Source organism: Scomber scombrus, chromosome 4 (genome assembly GCF_963691925.1).
Source record: "Scomber scombrus chromosome 4, fScoSco1.1, whole genome shotgun sequence".
In the NCBI taxonomy this organism is placed as follows: Eukaryota; Metazoa; Chordata; class Actinopteri; order Scombriformes; family Scombridae; genus Scomber; species Scomber scombrus.
Window position 1 is genome coordinate 4,570,350 of NC_084973.1, and position 17,069 is coordinate 4,587,418.

The following is a 17,069-nucleotide window of genomic DNA, read 5'->3' on the forward strand; positions in this document are numbered from 1 at the left end:
TGGCTGTGATAGACAGGTATCACAACACACAGCACAGTGCAGTTTGCTGCATATGGGGCTGCAGAGTGATAGACTGGTCAGAGTGCCCATGCTGACCCCTGCTCACCACCGAAAGTGCCTACAATGGACACGTGAGCATTAGAGCTGAACCATAGTGCAATAGTAGAAGGCGGCCTGGCAGCGTGATGTATCACATTTTCTTCTACATCATGTGAACTGGTGCATGTGCATTGTTTACCTGGGGAAGAGATGTCACCAGAATGCACTATGGGAAGAAGGCAAGCTGGAGGAGGCAGTGTGATGCTCTCAATCAATCAATCAATCAATCAATCAATCAATCAATCAATCAATCAATCAATCAAACAACTTTATTTATCCCCACAGGGCAATTCCGTTTGCAGCCTCAAGTCACATGGAAAGAACAAAAAACAAAACAAAAACATCTGAGCAATGTTCTGCTGGGAAACCTTGGTCCATGGTATTGTTGCAGTCCAAGTACACACCTTCATGACAACGGTATTCCCTGATGGCTGTGGCCTATTTCAGCAGGATAATGCACCCTGCCACACTGCAAAAATTATTTGGGAATGGTTTGACAAACATGACAAAGCGTTCAAGGTATTTCCCTGGCCTCCAAATTCCCAAGATGTCAATCCAATCGGTGGGATGTGCTGGAAATACAAGTCCAATCCATAGAGACTCCATCTCGCAATTTACAGGACGAAAATGATCTGCTGCTGATGTTTTGGTGCCAGATACCAGAGGACTCCGCAGAGGTCTTGTGCAGTCCATGCCTCTATGGGTCAGAGCTGTTTTGGGACCTACACAAAGTTAGGCAGGTGGTTTTAATGTTGTGGCTGATCGGTGTATATACACTGTAATGTAGTTATCCCTGTATTGCCAGGTGAATCATACTTGATACATGAGTTTTAAAGACCTCCAAATCATCAGTGTAATCTTTTTTTTCTTCTGAAAAACCTGATGTATACAGATAAAGTACACAGATAAAACAATGCAATGTTGAATAACAAAATATTTTGAAGCTTATTTTATGGTAAATTCCTGTTGAAAATGTGTGTATTAAATTAGATACAGCAGGTATAGAAGGCCATTTATCTGTAAATCTGTCCATTTTCATTTTATTCCATTTCATGCATTATGTATTATTGTCATGCATAAAAAAAGTTTGAAGGTGGTGATATGAACTTCATGCAGGACCTTAAAAATGTTGTATTCAATATGTTTGTGTGTGTTTAAAAAACCATGCTATGAAAAATAAATTGCACAAAATTCCCAGTGTATCAAATATGATACAAAAAAGAAAACTCATAGATGCAAAGTTCATCTTTGCTTGAACAGTTGGAAAATTAGGGAAGAAAATCTAATCAATAGTTTTCTAATTTTTAACTGTACAAAATGTTCCTGGTATCCTGGCATCCTGGTGTTTAAGACACAAAACAGCACAGAGTTGAACAGAGTTGGATTCCAGCTTGGTATGTTTTGTTGTCTTAGCCATCTCTCTCCCCACATTTCCTGTCTCCCTCTACACATACAGTCAAAATTGCACCACCAAAAAATAAAAAGGGGAGTTATTATTTTTATTTTACACATCTAACTGACCCCTGCAGCACATGCTGAAGAGATACATGAGGTCAGCAATTATTTACAGTCAAGAGTGTAGTTCTTCCTGAGGACTAAACCTGTGCAGTGTGAGGTTTGACTTGTCAGGTTCCATCATGTCATTTCAAGCTTAATTCTGTTTTTTTTGCAACTTGGGTTACATATTTTTACAGTTTTACAGTCATTTATGGCAGTCGTGATAACATTGTATTCACTAAACTAATTACTGAGATTTTGGAACATGGTGACATCACTGCAATGATGTCAGACGGGGCAAGATTCATCAGGCACAAATAAGAGCCAGGTTGCATTAAAACTGGAATAATCTTTAAATACACACAATGAACATACAGTGTGCTGAATGTTTGTTCTTTTCCAAAAAAATAACGCTATTCTGCTTTCAGGTATGTGAATGAATTCATAAGTGTGTGAGGCAAAGTAGAATTTTTGAAATTAGAGCTGGATTAGGTTATGTGTTGTGTGTGAAACAGGTTCGTGTCTGTGTGGTTACAAGTAGTGTGTGAGAGGTCCTCACAGTTGTGTGTGTGCGTGTGTGTGCATGCATGCATGTCTATGTGTATTGTGCATGTGGATGTGGTGTGCATATCTATTCCTGGGCCGGGGGATCCTCTCCTGCAGGTCTAATTACTTTAATGAGGGATGTCTCCCTCTCTATCAGCCCTACCCAAGGGTACACATTAACATTCCCCCCACATAGTCATACACAGCAACACTCACAATTAACCACAAATTCATCAGCAAAGTAAATACTCTCTCTTGCCTCCGTGTGAAACTTACTCCTCTTTTAAACTCTTACTTCCGTGAGAAACCAAGCCCTCCTCCATCTCCTCCGCCAACCCCCCTTGAGTCAAGCAATTCAGCCCAGACTCGACTTGATTCCTGGGGTACTTTAAATCTGTCTGCCTATACTTCCAGTAGACACTTAAAGGTGAGAAGACACCAGAGTTTTTTTTAATAGATCAGACAATATGCAATTGAGTCATTATTCGCCTGTGCTGTATCACTCTCACCCATGCGTCCAATTTAGAATCCAAGAAAGTGGCTGACAGCTGGATATCTAATGATGTTTCTGTTGTGACCCACAACTATTACCCGTGCCATGTGTGTGTGTGTGTTTGTGGGTTTCCAAGCGTGTGTCTGTGTGAGTGACTGTGTATAAAGCTTCAGAGAGCAGTCTAGCGTTGCCAAGAGACGGTGCAGCCACCACTAAGGGCCACAGCTTTATTCATGAGAGAGAAATGGAAGAAAAATGGAAATGGGAGGGTTAGTTATTTAAACTGATCTGATGAGCAAAGCCCAAGGATGTGAAATAAACACATTGAAACTTGGACGTTCTCCTTCTGCTTGTCAGGGCTGCAGCTCGTGTCTGCCATCTAGTGGTCAAAATAGGGAACTGCAACACAGAGGACATAAAGAACAGGTGGAGAAAGAAGTTGTGACCCTAAATTCCAAAACACATTCCTCCTTTTTGCTAGAAATCTTGTGGGTGCTTTCTGTCAGTAAGAGACAACAAAAAGTAACTTCTGAAGTCACTTCAGATTGATCGTGTAAAACAATAACAGTATTAATTCCACACATTAAAAACGAAATCCAAAATCACTTTATTTCTTATTAATTGGCATATTTGGTATTGTCACACCAATATTCACTGTCAAATGGCACAAACTTGTACTTCTGTCTTCAATGATCAATCATTAACAAGTCATGTACAAATTCAATGATTCAGTGGCTGCTAAACTGCAGTTAGATATCATGTGTAAAAGCATGCCAGCACAGTTCTAGAAATAAAACTCTTCAGGCTCTTCAGATGCAAGAAATTACTGATTTATAACATATATTTATAAACAAAAATGTGAGACCACATGTCATCAAAGTGAACGTTTTGGTCATAGAATCATTGTATAATGCACAGACCTGTAATTAGAGACACTTAAATGAATAGATTGTTTAATTGCAGCGTCTAACACCACTGGTTTCACACATAAAGTGCAGTTTATTAGTCACAAGGAATCCGTTTGTGAATATAATCTGTTGTAAAATCTGGGGAAATAACTGATGGTGTCATCAGGACTGGGCTTGGATACTGCAGATTTTTTAGAGCCTGTGTTTCAAACTTGGGGTATGGAGTTTTAGAGACATGGGCATATAACAGGCAGAGGATAATCATAAGATGCTATTGGTTGTGTCATGGAAAATGTAGGACTCAGCACTTCTTGGAGCTTGTCTCATTCTGGGGATGTCAGCATATTGGTGCCTATACTGTTTATATATACTGTTTTAATCGACCATTTATGTATCTGGTTAGTCTCCCAACTTTGCAGTTGTGCAGTGCTGAATCACTGGATGACAACATTTGCCTGGGAAGCAAGTGATTTCTTTATTTTGTAACAGAAGTTCAGACAAAACAAAACAACAAAAAACATGTCAAACTTCTCTGAGTTTTGGCTATAGTAAATTTAGAAGACTTTATTGAGAAGATTTAATTTTAGTTTGCATACAAAAGAACAATGTTGCTCAAGAAGTTAAACAAAAAATCCTTTTATTTGACAGCCTCTGTTTCGTTTTCATGTTTTTTGGCAAATGTTCCTCACAGATATAGTTGGATGTTACTCTCCTGCTCTTTTGCAGAGACATGGAGACAGCACATCATCAGGGCTTGACACTGTCCAGTCAACAAGGTGGAGGTGCATGTAATGATAAGCAATGGCAGTAATGGTCACTTCTGTGAAAATAAGAGGTTTCAACAAATCGTCAATGTTACACCTTTAAATTCATCAAATAGTGTAAATTTAATGACTTGTACAACTGTTTTTGTGTTTCTTCTTGCCAAAAATTTTGCCTGAACAAAGCTACAGCTGATAGTTAAATGACGATTACATTAGCATCTTCCATCAGAAACCGCTGCAACCACTCACCTCAATTGCTGACGGAGATTTAAGAGCGGCTATCAATCACAGGTGTCAACCATGATATCACATTCCCTTTTTATATCATAATGCAACTATTAAAAAACCCATTTAACAGAAAAGTGTGCCCTTAAACAAACATCACTGTGAAAGGAATTCCTTAAAATGATAGAAACCATCATTGGGAACAATGTATTTGACTTGCATCTTGATTTTTTGTTTGGTCCATGTCCCATCTGCTAACATGGGGGCTCGGGACTTATCACCTATACTGCAACGTGCCACAAGGAGGTCAAGATATTTTGGCTTCACTTATGAGGAGCTGTCATGTTGTTCATATAGTTTGTGGTTCCAACAGAGGTCATTCACACTTTGACTTTCGTGTTTATTTGTCCTTAACACCAAATGGAACAATAAGCCATTAGCTACTGTAGCAACAGATACAACAACTGTGTCTGTTGGGGTGTTTCTGTGTGTTTGTTGCTTCACTCTGTCAACACCTAGCATCTTCTGATTTTTACAGAGGTTGGAGACAAAATGTTATATATGTACAGTCTAGTATACCACTCAGGGCTTTAGCCAGTACTAAACTTTAAAATAGTTTAAATTGTGTGGGGAGAATTTGTTACATTTTCTTGCATCCAGAGCAGCATCATCCACTGTCATCTCAATATCCTTCTCCTACCCCTCCTGTAGCTCACTATGCAACACTGATGGTCTTTGACTGTTCTTCCTCTGATGCTTAAAAGGCAATTAGTAAAGCCAAATATAAAATAAATATATCACATTAAATTGTAATAAGTTAAACATATATTAAACATCTTACAACGCCTACTTCAGTAGCTACTTCATTACTTTGGCATGGTAGCAATATTATTTGGTCACATTGCTTTGTCCTCACGATCCTTTAACGTTGAGTTTACAGTCTTTATGATTTTACATATTTAAACTACTATATTATTAAGAACCAGAGGGTTTAGGATGTTAAGACTGCACTGCTTAAGACTTCAGATTAGATATATAACAATAATTCCCCAATAAAATCACACTAACAGGCAGGGATCCGTTGGGGGCAGCCTTCAAAAGACTGTAAAACAACAGGAAAAAATGATGTGTGATCCATCTCTGTTTGTTCAGTCTCCAAAAATTAACCAATTCAACAAACAAATGTAGTCTGATCTCTGGAAAATGTTCTTAAACCGTGTGGTATTCACAGATGCTTACCCAGGGGACTCTGGCATGCTGGTTGCTAGGGAAAGTCTAACTCTAACCGTGAAATAACATTAACAATTTTGGTTTTGCCTCATGTTTTGTACAATTGCAGTTAGTTATCATGACAAATAATATGTAGTGAAATAACCCAATGCTCTTATCCTACGTATTTTTGTTGGCTACACTTTGCAAGATCAAGCAAACATATATTTTACATATTTCTTTTTTTCAAATCATGTTGCATGATGAATTCTTGAAAGTTACTCATGCATGTTGGTGTTTGATGTCGATATTTAACACAATAGCATAGCATAGCATCAAGACCAAGACTATAGTATAAAAATCACTTTAATTTGCAAGGACAACTAAAAAAGAGGAGCCTGTGGTAAAAAAGAAACCCAAACTGAGGTCCAGACATCAGGGACTTAAATGATAGCTACCGCTATTGGCAGTGACACGTTTACTAAATGCTTAAATGACTGTGGAGTTTAATCTGCTCTTTTATGACACAAAAGCTGTAACATTGATGATGTCTGCCTATCTATCAGCCTCTGAAACCTCTCTCACCACGTCATATTAAAGTACTGTTAAATTAAAGTGTTCATATTCAGTAGTCCGTTTTTCCTTGCTGTTGAAGACCATGCGATGTGGATAAAAGCTCCAAAAAGGCTACTAAGTGGAACATTTCTCAGACAAATGGAGTTTAGTCAATAACTCGGATTACATTTTATAACAGCAGTGTGTTTTTTTCGATTTCCTGGTTGTTATAGAAAGTCCACCGCCGTTAATGTGCAAAAAGTAGTTCCCAGCAAAAGTGTAACATGCTGTATATCATTGTTAAGTGACTTTATGTTGTAATGTTAACATCATTATAGTAAGCTTTTGTCCATGTTTGAAGAAAACAGTCCAATGCCAAACACATGTTAAACAACATTATGGCCATGAAACATATTTTATATCTGCCTAATAGGAGCCAAAAATCCTCACTCACATAATCAATAACCTATGTATTGTATCTATGTATTTTTCCTCAAGCTTCGGAATATTAAGATATTCCAGAAGAAAACTGATTTGGCAGAAGAGAAAAGTGAGTAAAATTTTATTCTCTGTTGTCCATTCTCAGTCACTTAATGAAAAAAAGCCTTCATTTAAATAGCAGTTCCCAAAAATCTAAAAAAAAAAAAAAAAAAAACCCACAATGATTTAGCACAACTAATTGGTTCAAACAGAGCTACAGAGGTTCAAAGTGACATGGCACAAAGAGACCAATCAGTGCAGAAATGCAAATGCCTAAAAGATTGTTTTTGTACAGATTTAAAATAAGTTGCTTTAAATCTAGATTATGGAACTGCTAGCAGAGTTTTGTTGTAGGATTGAGTGCAGGTACATAAGTCAGACCATGCAGTGCTTTAAAAGTAATGAGTAAAACCCTCAAATCTATTGTAAACTCAACTAGAAGATGGTCCAAGAAGCTAAAATGTGGGTTATGTGATCTCTCTTGTTTGTTCCAGTGAACAATTTGGCTGCAGTGTTCTGTATAAGTTGAAGGTGTATGCAGGCTTTGACACTCAGAACAGAGCTATAATAGTCTATGCTGGAGAAGATGAAAGCATGGAAAACATCCATTTTTTTTTTATGTGTTAAACAAAGTGATTATTCCATGAAATGCCTCAACAAAGCAATATACACATAATATTCTGGTGAACAGATGGTAATGATTATTTAATTTGAATGATGAACAGTGAAGAATGATTGTTGTTTAATTTGTTTGATCCATTAGGTTCCAGTTACATGTGCTTTATAAGTAATCTATAAATTTAGTCATGCACATGATGATGTGAAAATCTCATTATGTATTCTATGTGAACTGGACTCTTTGTAGTATTGTTTGAAATCCATGTGCTGCCTTCTGGACCTTATTTACGTAGGCTATGTATTCATGAAACAATAATAAACACTTATTATAATAAATATATATTGTAGTATGGTTCTAATGCTACAATATTGTATCATACCTGACCTGCATGTCTCCAACAGTAAAAAAATATTTTTTATGGATAGCGTTGGAACTTACTTTTTTTTTTTTTTAAGTCCTTTATAGCCTCCAAAAATGAATTTGCAAGGCAAACAATAAGAGCAAAACACATCGTAGAATATAAAGTGTTCCCTAATCCAGCCTTTGTCAGGCACAGTTGAGATAGGGGGACTTTACAGAGAAAGCCCACCTGGCTAAATGAATAGGCAATGTTGTCAGGGTTTAGAAGAGTCAGTCGGCTGTGAGGCTGCCGTATAATACAGCGGCTGTCAGCGCTGACAAGTCTCAGAAACACACACTTCTAATCTCAACCCCCCTTTCTTCTCCCCCTCAACCATAACACACAGAAAAAGTGACACCCTGCGCAAATATTAAACATCTTCCAAGGCCTTTTCCAACATCTTCCTTTCTCTAACACTGTTTTACCTCCCCCTCCCCCCCTTCCCCATTCCCTCCCTCCATATTTCTCTCCCATCTTGTCTTGTCCTTGTCTCCTCAGAATCTCTGGCAGCCGGATCATCTCCGTCTCTTAGTGTCAATTAAAAGTGAAATATCTGCATTTGTCAACATATCATTTGTGGTGGGCCCGTGATGCACTGCTGATTTGTCGGCCGATTCCTGACACCGGGGAGGGAATGCCGAGGCGGCAGTGTCCCTCATTAAACCTGGAGCTGGCACCATGATGGCTGACACTGCCGGGAGGCTTCGCTCCCCGCCGACATGATACTAACCCGGGAACAGGCCTCGTCTGTCAGTCCTGTCACTTGCCAGCCAGCCATCCAGTCAGGGAAAGCGAGGGGCAGATGGGTGGAGGAGGAGGTGCACGAGGGGTGGGAAGCAGAGTGGGAGGGTGCACCGTGCACCCTACTCTGGGAGCCAGAGAGGGAGAGACGATAATGAAGTTTATTTGTATAGCACAATGTCAATATGCATGTCATCCTGTCTGAATGACATGTTGCCTATGGTGGACATTTTAGTGCAGTGACAGCAAGATGTAAGCTGTTTGAATCATTATTTTAACAGGTCTACACCATACACTCACAACAAAAAGAGGCAGGAATCATTCTAATGTGCAATTTAAGCAAAAAAGGTAAAATAATATTGCACTAATAATGACGAAAGATCAAGGCCAAAAGTCTAAAGCCTAAAGTCTCAGGCCCTACCCTATATTACAATTTCCATCACAACATATTGTTTTTTTTATTTTCAGTTTTTCATTTCTTTCACCTTTGCCAGTACAGTGGGTCTGGACTGTAAAGTTTGTCATGCTTCAGGAAAGGCCATGAGGTCTAAAATCTAAAGGGTTCATCATCTGCAGTGCATTAATGTGCTCAGTCAATTTCAAGATGATGGATGACAAGGAACACATTAGACTTTGATATTTGATATATATATGCAATACGACATTTTGGCCTTGTGTTAGAAGACATTTTGGTGTGCTCTTTGTATGGGGTATTATCCTCTGAGGAGTATGAATACATGTATGGAGTTGTATATGTGGCTGGTTGTTTCATACTGAAAAATAGACATGGAACACATTGCAATCATAATATGATTGAATTGGCCAGACCTCATGTGGCGTAGGTCTAGCTCACACTGTGATCAGATATCAGGAAAAAGTGAACAACACATATAGAGTTCAACAACATCTTTAAGAAAAAAATCTGACGCTCCTGTTTGTCAGAGTTTTTAAGGTTCATCCTCTTGGACTATGAATGTGTGAACCACATATCACAGCAGTCCATCCAATAGTTGTAACACTAAGCTGATTTGACTTAAATAATCTTCTTTATTTCACCAATGCATTTACATGTCAGCCTATACAGTCTCTCTTGAGTTCTCATCAGTTATCCAATGTGCTACTTTCATACAGTCACCATTTTGGATCGAACAGCTCTGTGATACCAAGAGCAGTCTTACTAAAAGGCTACAGCAACTGGATAGAGAGCTACATTACTAATATCAAAGCTAAGTTATTGTATATGGTTATCCCTTTTACCAGTGATATATGGTGGTTAGCTACTTAAGTTAAGTTCAAGAGATATTTTGTTGGATCACCATTAAATGGAGAATATTTATCATACTCTATTGTATGTGTGCTTCCTTAGAGACAAAGTATGTAGGCTATAGTTAGGAAATGATCATTGGAAAGACCCACTATTATTTTTGCTTAATATCTTTATTTATATAAAGTACATTCTGGAGCTTTTATATGTTGACCAATTAAGAAATACATACAAACTCATCTCACTGTTTTTTTTATCCACTGTGTTAACAGTGATAGGTCAATAACTGGGCAATCAAAGTGCAACTGCTAAGCCAGCCAGGGTCACCGTTCAAATTGGATTGCTATATGCTCACACTTTCTTAAACTTGGCTGCAAATCAGTCCCACCTGCAGTTAATAAAACCTCACTACCACAGACATGGCATATTACTTCACACCTGAATTGCCTTACCCAAAAAACCTAATATTTTATAAATCTCAAAATTAAAACCACCCACAGCTAATCCACCCCCAAAATACAGAGTCATACCCAACCTTTATTGACCTGTCACAGTTCTCTTACCAAATGATCAATTTGCTCATGACATTCAAAGGAACCTTGCTGATATTGGAAGAAACAGCCAAAATGTACCAACTGCTGCTGGCATCAAGTAAACACATAGTGGAAGTCGTAGCAGACTTTGGAAACCTGCCTCATAGTTGACCTACCAAGTACTTGCCCTGCCTACCACTACCATTGACCATTACCCAGTATTTCCTCTTCCACCTTAGCCATTGTGCAACAGCCATTAATAAAAAATGAAAGCTACGACTACAGTGGCCATGAATGTCACCCGCTCTGATGCTGAGTCACTAGAGATAGAAACAAGAGTACTGAGCACAAGCAAGAGCTGGCACCACATCTGTAGAAGTGAGCTGTGTGTACACAAGCAATGAAAAAAGGGCTGGATAACTGGTAACCATGTATATCCCTGAGGTTTGGTCATTAACCCTCATGGTCCCCACTTCGGTGCCTCACCTGATGGCAAGGTAGCTGACGACTCTCGGCTTCTTCAGAGGCATCTGGAAATAAAGTGTCCTGATGTAGACAGCTTTGTAATGTGTGGCTACCTTTCTGTGGGACCAAATGGTACTTTTGCTCTCAAAATAGGTCATAAACACTAGCACCAGGTAATGGGACAGATGGGTATCACAGAGATGACGTAGGGTGATTCTTTGTTTACTTGATCAGTTTATTGGTTATGAATTTTCAAGAACTGGTAAATATTATCTTGGCTAGCTAGTTTGATAACTTTACCTGAAAATATGGTTCAACATCCCTCTTTGTTTTAGTAAGTCACTCACAGGGGTGAGTGTCTGACTCGTAAAGTGCTGGAAAGATGCCTTAATCATGTTTTCTTCTTTGGTAAGATGTACGGCATGTTACACAACAGTAAGACATGTTCACCTAACTCATCTCAGCATTTACGGAAATCCTCCCACCTCAGTCTCGTTTTTGCTACAGTTACAGAAGCATATGAGGGCTGGACACACAGATGGCCGGTCTCCAGTGGATGATGCACTTTCAAAAGACACTTTGACCTGCTGTTGGCACTAGAGGAAAAGTCAGAAGATCAAGAATGTATCCCCACTACTATCTAAATTATTATTATATTGTTGTCTGATCCTTAATATAATGATGATAAAGCTACTACTACTACTACTACTATTACTACTACTACTTAAGTTATTAGAACGTTTAGTGGATATTTAATATCTGTTCGTAAACCAACAAATTGTGAGGATTTTACATTGTGAACCACAAATGTAAACCACATGGTGGCACAAGAGGAAATGTTGGAGGATAATAAAAGTCAGTAGGATTCTACCGTTGGGTAACATGAATTTCTCTATCAAATGTAATCCAAAATGTCAATCCATTTAGTATTTGTTGTGATATTGCAGTCTGGAGCAAAGTGGTGGACTGACAGACAGACAGCCTGACCAACATTGCCATCTCTAGAGCCATGTTGCCCGTAAGGCTAAAAATAAGTAGAGCATTAGCATTTCCTTCATGATCCCTCAAAGGATTGCTATGACCTCCAAGGCAAGACTGATTTTGTAAGCGTTTAGCTAGCACCCATTTGCTCAGATTACCATCTTCCAGAAGCCTATTAATAATGTTAACCTACTAAACATCTGTCATGTGACACTCACCTCGCAGGTCATTGCAGTAACTTTATAGTAAACTGAAAGGTCCCATCACATTAGCCTCGTATTTTACAAAATAACACCACATTCACCAATGAAAAGGATGTGATGTCACAATACTAATGTGAGTAATCAACAATTCCTGAGCAGAGTGATCACAGACTGTAAGGAATCTGTTAGAGTGATGCTACACCTTATAGTCTGGTTGTGTAATGTTATACTTAACAATCCACACAGATAATCATCATATATTAATACCAGGTTTAAATGTTGTATCTTAAAAAGTGGTAAACTTAAAGATATCAAATGGAAGTGATGGAAAGATACTTTTGGTTGGCATTATTACAATCTTATATATCACATTTTTCATCTAAGACAACGAGGTGGCATTTGTTGTCAACCTGTTACATCATATTCTTGCTTCCAATTTCATATATTTTACTGTCTGATAAGTCGACTTTGCGTGTCTTTCTGTCTCTCAAACAGTGATGTGCCTTTGCTATCATGCTTTGGAGTAGCAGGGTGATCTCAGTGTTTCATGCCAGCATTTCTGACTCCTCCACCCCCACGCTGTGGGATCAGGGAGGAGGAGAAGGAGGTGAAGGAAGAGGAGGATGCTTGTCCTGCTTCACTTGCCATCATTAGGAGGAGAGGCGCTGACCACGGCAGCAGCCACCCTGGGTGGGAGTCGCTCAGAGACACAAAGGAATGCACCATTACAGCTTCAAAGAGAGGGAGGGAGGAGAGGGGGAGGGAGATGGGGGTTGGGGTGAGCAGTGCAAAGTGGGAGAGGAAGATGTTTTTTTTTTTAAAAGGAGGGGGAATGCTGAGGAGATTTAACAGTTCACCAGATTTATTTTTTTCCTTTTTCTGAAGGCCTTTTTCAACATTTTTGTTAGTGAGCAGTTATTCCTGATGAATACACACGTTTTCTATGGGTGAAGCAATATATTTCAGTTTGAACAAATTGGTCAGCAAAACTCAGAACAAAGCATACAATCATTTATTTCCTCCATCCTTTGATGTATGGAGGTTGTCTTGTCCTCGGGGAGACAGACTATGTTGCAGAGATGATATTTATATAAATGACACATTTGCTTCTTTTGTCTGCCTCAAAACCCAATATAATCTTTTTAAGTCACACTTCTTTCATTTATGTCAAATTAGACATTATTTTCAATGTAACACCCTCTCAATATGAAGTTTTAAAAATGTATTGTTGTGTATATTTTCCATTCACCCCTTCGCTCTAGACGTTTAATTTCCTGTTTCCTGCCTTTACTTCTACGTTAAATGTTTGTTATCTTAGAGATGTGTACGCTACTGAGTTCAGTGCTGAGGTACCAGATGAAATCTGGAATGAAGGACAATTTAGATCACAGAGGTAGATTCTAAACTCTACATGCAAATGAATACAGTATAAAATAAAAAAAGTAAAATCCTTCTATCAGTATTTCACATTATGTGACAGGTGTAAATTAGCGGAAGGGTCTGCTCTTTTATTTGATTTTGTTATATATTTGGCTTATATAAATTCTCTTGGATACTCTGAATTCTTGGCAATCTGCTTATTCTTCTTTATTATGATGAGGAGTTTTTTGTATAAGCACCAACAAGCATTAATGTGTAGATTTTGGAGTTTATATTTAGGCCACAGGAGCACTTAAACCAAGTATTGTGAATTACATACTGTATATGCTACCTTTAAAGCATTAATTGTACATTGGCGGCCACAAATTGATACTGTTAAATGTATTGTCAAATAAAAATATAACCTGGGTGATGTTGTTGCAAATACATATACAGCAGACACAAATGCTTATTGACTCACTTTTAATATTTTCAGGCACTGTTGCTGCCTATGTATGAGGTGTGTGATAGGCTACCATTACAAATCTGAAACGTGAAAAGTGTAATTGTACAAAATAAAAACACTTTCCATTCGAGGTATTTTTCTCCTTCATGTTTTATTACTCCTCAAAGACAAAAAAATGACCAAAAAAGCGCAATTTCCCACTATATACATACAATTACAGTTTAACTATCCACTTAGATTGAAAGTATACATCTTACTTTACAGACACATTAAAAAAAATAGTCATCATATATGGACAAGTGTTCACAGTACCAATGAAGAATTTCATTCCAAAATGAGATATCCACTTTTTGAAAGCAGTGCTTATAAAAATGAAAAGAACATGTTTGATATGCTAGTATGTGAATTAGATTACAAGTCTTGGATTGACCCAATAGTACCTCTCTCACAGGCGGAATCCTGTCTTTCAAAAACCGAACGGGGGATGATTATTATTTCCTAAAGTGAATATATAATACTTTGGAATACAACTCCTCATTCACTGATCTACAGTGTGCTGTACATGGTACAGCTTAAGTAAAAACAACTCCAGTGTAATCACTACCATTCTGTACATAGCTGGAATATTCGTATTTCCTGTATATATGATTTGTCGTATAAGTCACAGCATCGTCTGTGTAATTAAGCAGTATTTGAATATGAGCTGAGCTGCGTTCCTGTACACATCTAACAGTGAATGTCAGTGACCTCTCCTTTGAAATTCAGTCGAAACAAAAGCTTTTATCTGTCTGAACAGGAACAAGCAACGTTAAAACAATCAGAGGATGATTGTGTTTGCTGGGATGCAGGAGAACATGAAGGCACATACTGTACTAGCACTGACTACCTGTGTGTTCCCTGCTGTTGTTTTAAAGGGACACTAAGTGCTTTCTGAACCTTTATGGAACACTCTAGGCAGCCAGGAGTAACAATAGAGGAGAAGCTGCATGCTGGGATATAGGGGCACTAATTAGACTCTCACTAACATGCACTTGCCCCAACCGCACCCAACTGTGTGAAGATGAGTGGATTTTGTCTCTGGCAGTCCCAAACCAATGTCTTGAGCTATAGAGGCTTAAAACCGACATGATGAATAAAGAAGACACTTTATGAGGAAATATCTTCATACCCTCTTAATACTGTAAATACACCTCATGGTCAGAAGTATATGGACACCCGAACACAACACCCATATCAAACGACTGAATATGTCTTTGCAAAACCATGATAATTAGTTTGATGCAATAACAGCCTGCACTCCTGGTTTTAGAGTTTCTACCAGATTTGCGTTTTTGGACACTTGGCTGCTGGGAAATGCTCCCATTCATCCACAAGAACACACATTTTACTTTCTTGTAAAAACCTATAAGGTGGAGTTTCTGGCACAACTTCATCTGCTTCCAAGGTACATGGAGAAGGGAAAAAGTCTGAAGAAAGTCAAAGCTCCAGCAACACTTGTAGTATAGGAGAACTTTATTAATAGACCAACGCGGGTTGCCGAAAAGGCTAAGTTGGTATACTACAAGTGTTGCTGGAGCTTTTACTTTCTTTAGTCTTGTAAAAACCTAAAAGCAGGAAAAAGTACAGGACAGGAGTGTTCATATACCTTTGACCACATAGTGTATCTAATCTGGGCCATATAGGCGCAATATTGGATAAGCTGGACTAAATAAAGTCAAAGTAAACTTTTATATCCAGACAGTAATTACTGAGTAATCGGTACCAACTCTACCTATGACTCCACAAATCATCATCCAAATCCTACTTATTACCGCTTTAAAATGACATTTATTACTAACATCAGTAGTATTGACTAGTGTATTTATAATTCATTTTCACCTGTGATACTTTCCACTAATATGATGCTGTTACAGTGCATCAATCTGCAATGTGTCAGCACCTTTAGTTAACTGTAAAAAGCGTCCTGGTTTAGTGGTTTAGTCAAGTTAGCAGCACTGGTGAGTACATAGTGAAAGACAAGTGAGCGGAGGGACTTCCTGGAGTACAGATGTGAGTACAGTGGCATCAGAGGCTAAGGGATAATTCTCAGTTAAAGTATTCTTTACAATACTCTTAAAGTCTAGGGCATTCTGATCAGTATTTGTGGAAACTTTATTCCAAAGCTAGAAATAAGAGAGAAGTACAAATTGCCAGTAGACAGGTCTGGAACAGCTTTGCTAGATTATAATATACATTTATTAATCTGTTCTTTCCTTATGTGAGATGAGAGGATTTATATCAATATGATGTCTGTTTAGATACAAGATATATTGTGTTCATTAGTGGGTTGTAGAGGTGTCTGTAATTGTATTTTTTTCCCTTTGGACAGAGCCCCTGCTTCCAGTCTCTATGCTAAGCTACACTAATCATGTCCTGACCCCCAGCTCTGAAATGTTGTATCATTCCTTTAAATGCTCTACAATTATAGTAGACAATCTTTTGTAAAAATGAAATTCTTTCTTTGTTTTCTGGCACTGGAATAAAGTTATTTATGTCCACAAACACTGATGTGACCACCTCAGACCACAATTATAGTGTTCCCCTTGAATATGTCACAAAAAAAGGGAAAAAAAGAATACAGTGACTAACTTTTTGCAGCACATTATACACAAAACACAAAGACTCACAGCATACTTACACAGCAACAGTGAGCGGAGTAGTTCGCCTGCTGAGACAGACGGTGCACATTGACAGAATAATACAGCAATTATTTACACAACAATTCTTGACTCCTGCGGTGGCTGCAACCATGTCCATGAGCACGCTGAGTTATGTACCATCACATGAAACTATTTGCACAAATTCCTTCAAACCAAACACTGCAACAGCTCAGTTAATTGGGAGCTACTTTGTAGAGTAGTGCTTGGTTGAATGAAAATCTACGAACACATGATGGAGGAATACTTTGAAGGCTTTTTTTCTCATGGTGCCAGTACTGGCAAACAAGCTCATGAATTCACAATTGTGAATTATGAACTCAAAATGTCTGATTCAGCAAAGTATATATTGTACATTCAAAGCCTTTCCTTGACTGATTTTGCAACTTCCATTTTTAAAAATATAAAAAATGTACATTTACTGCAGAAGAGGGATAAAAAATGAGGGGAAAAAAGACATTATGGCAGCAGATTAAGTCATGCATGATTAGTATTATTAAGGGAAATGTGACAAGATTCAGTGATTTAATATTAGACTTAAACATAAAATTGACTAGCAAGAGAAA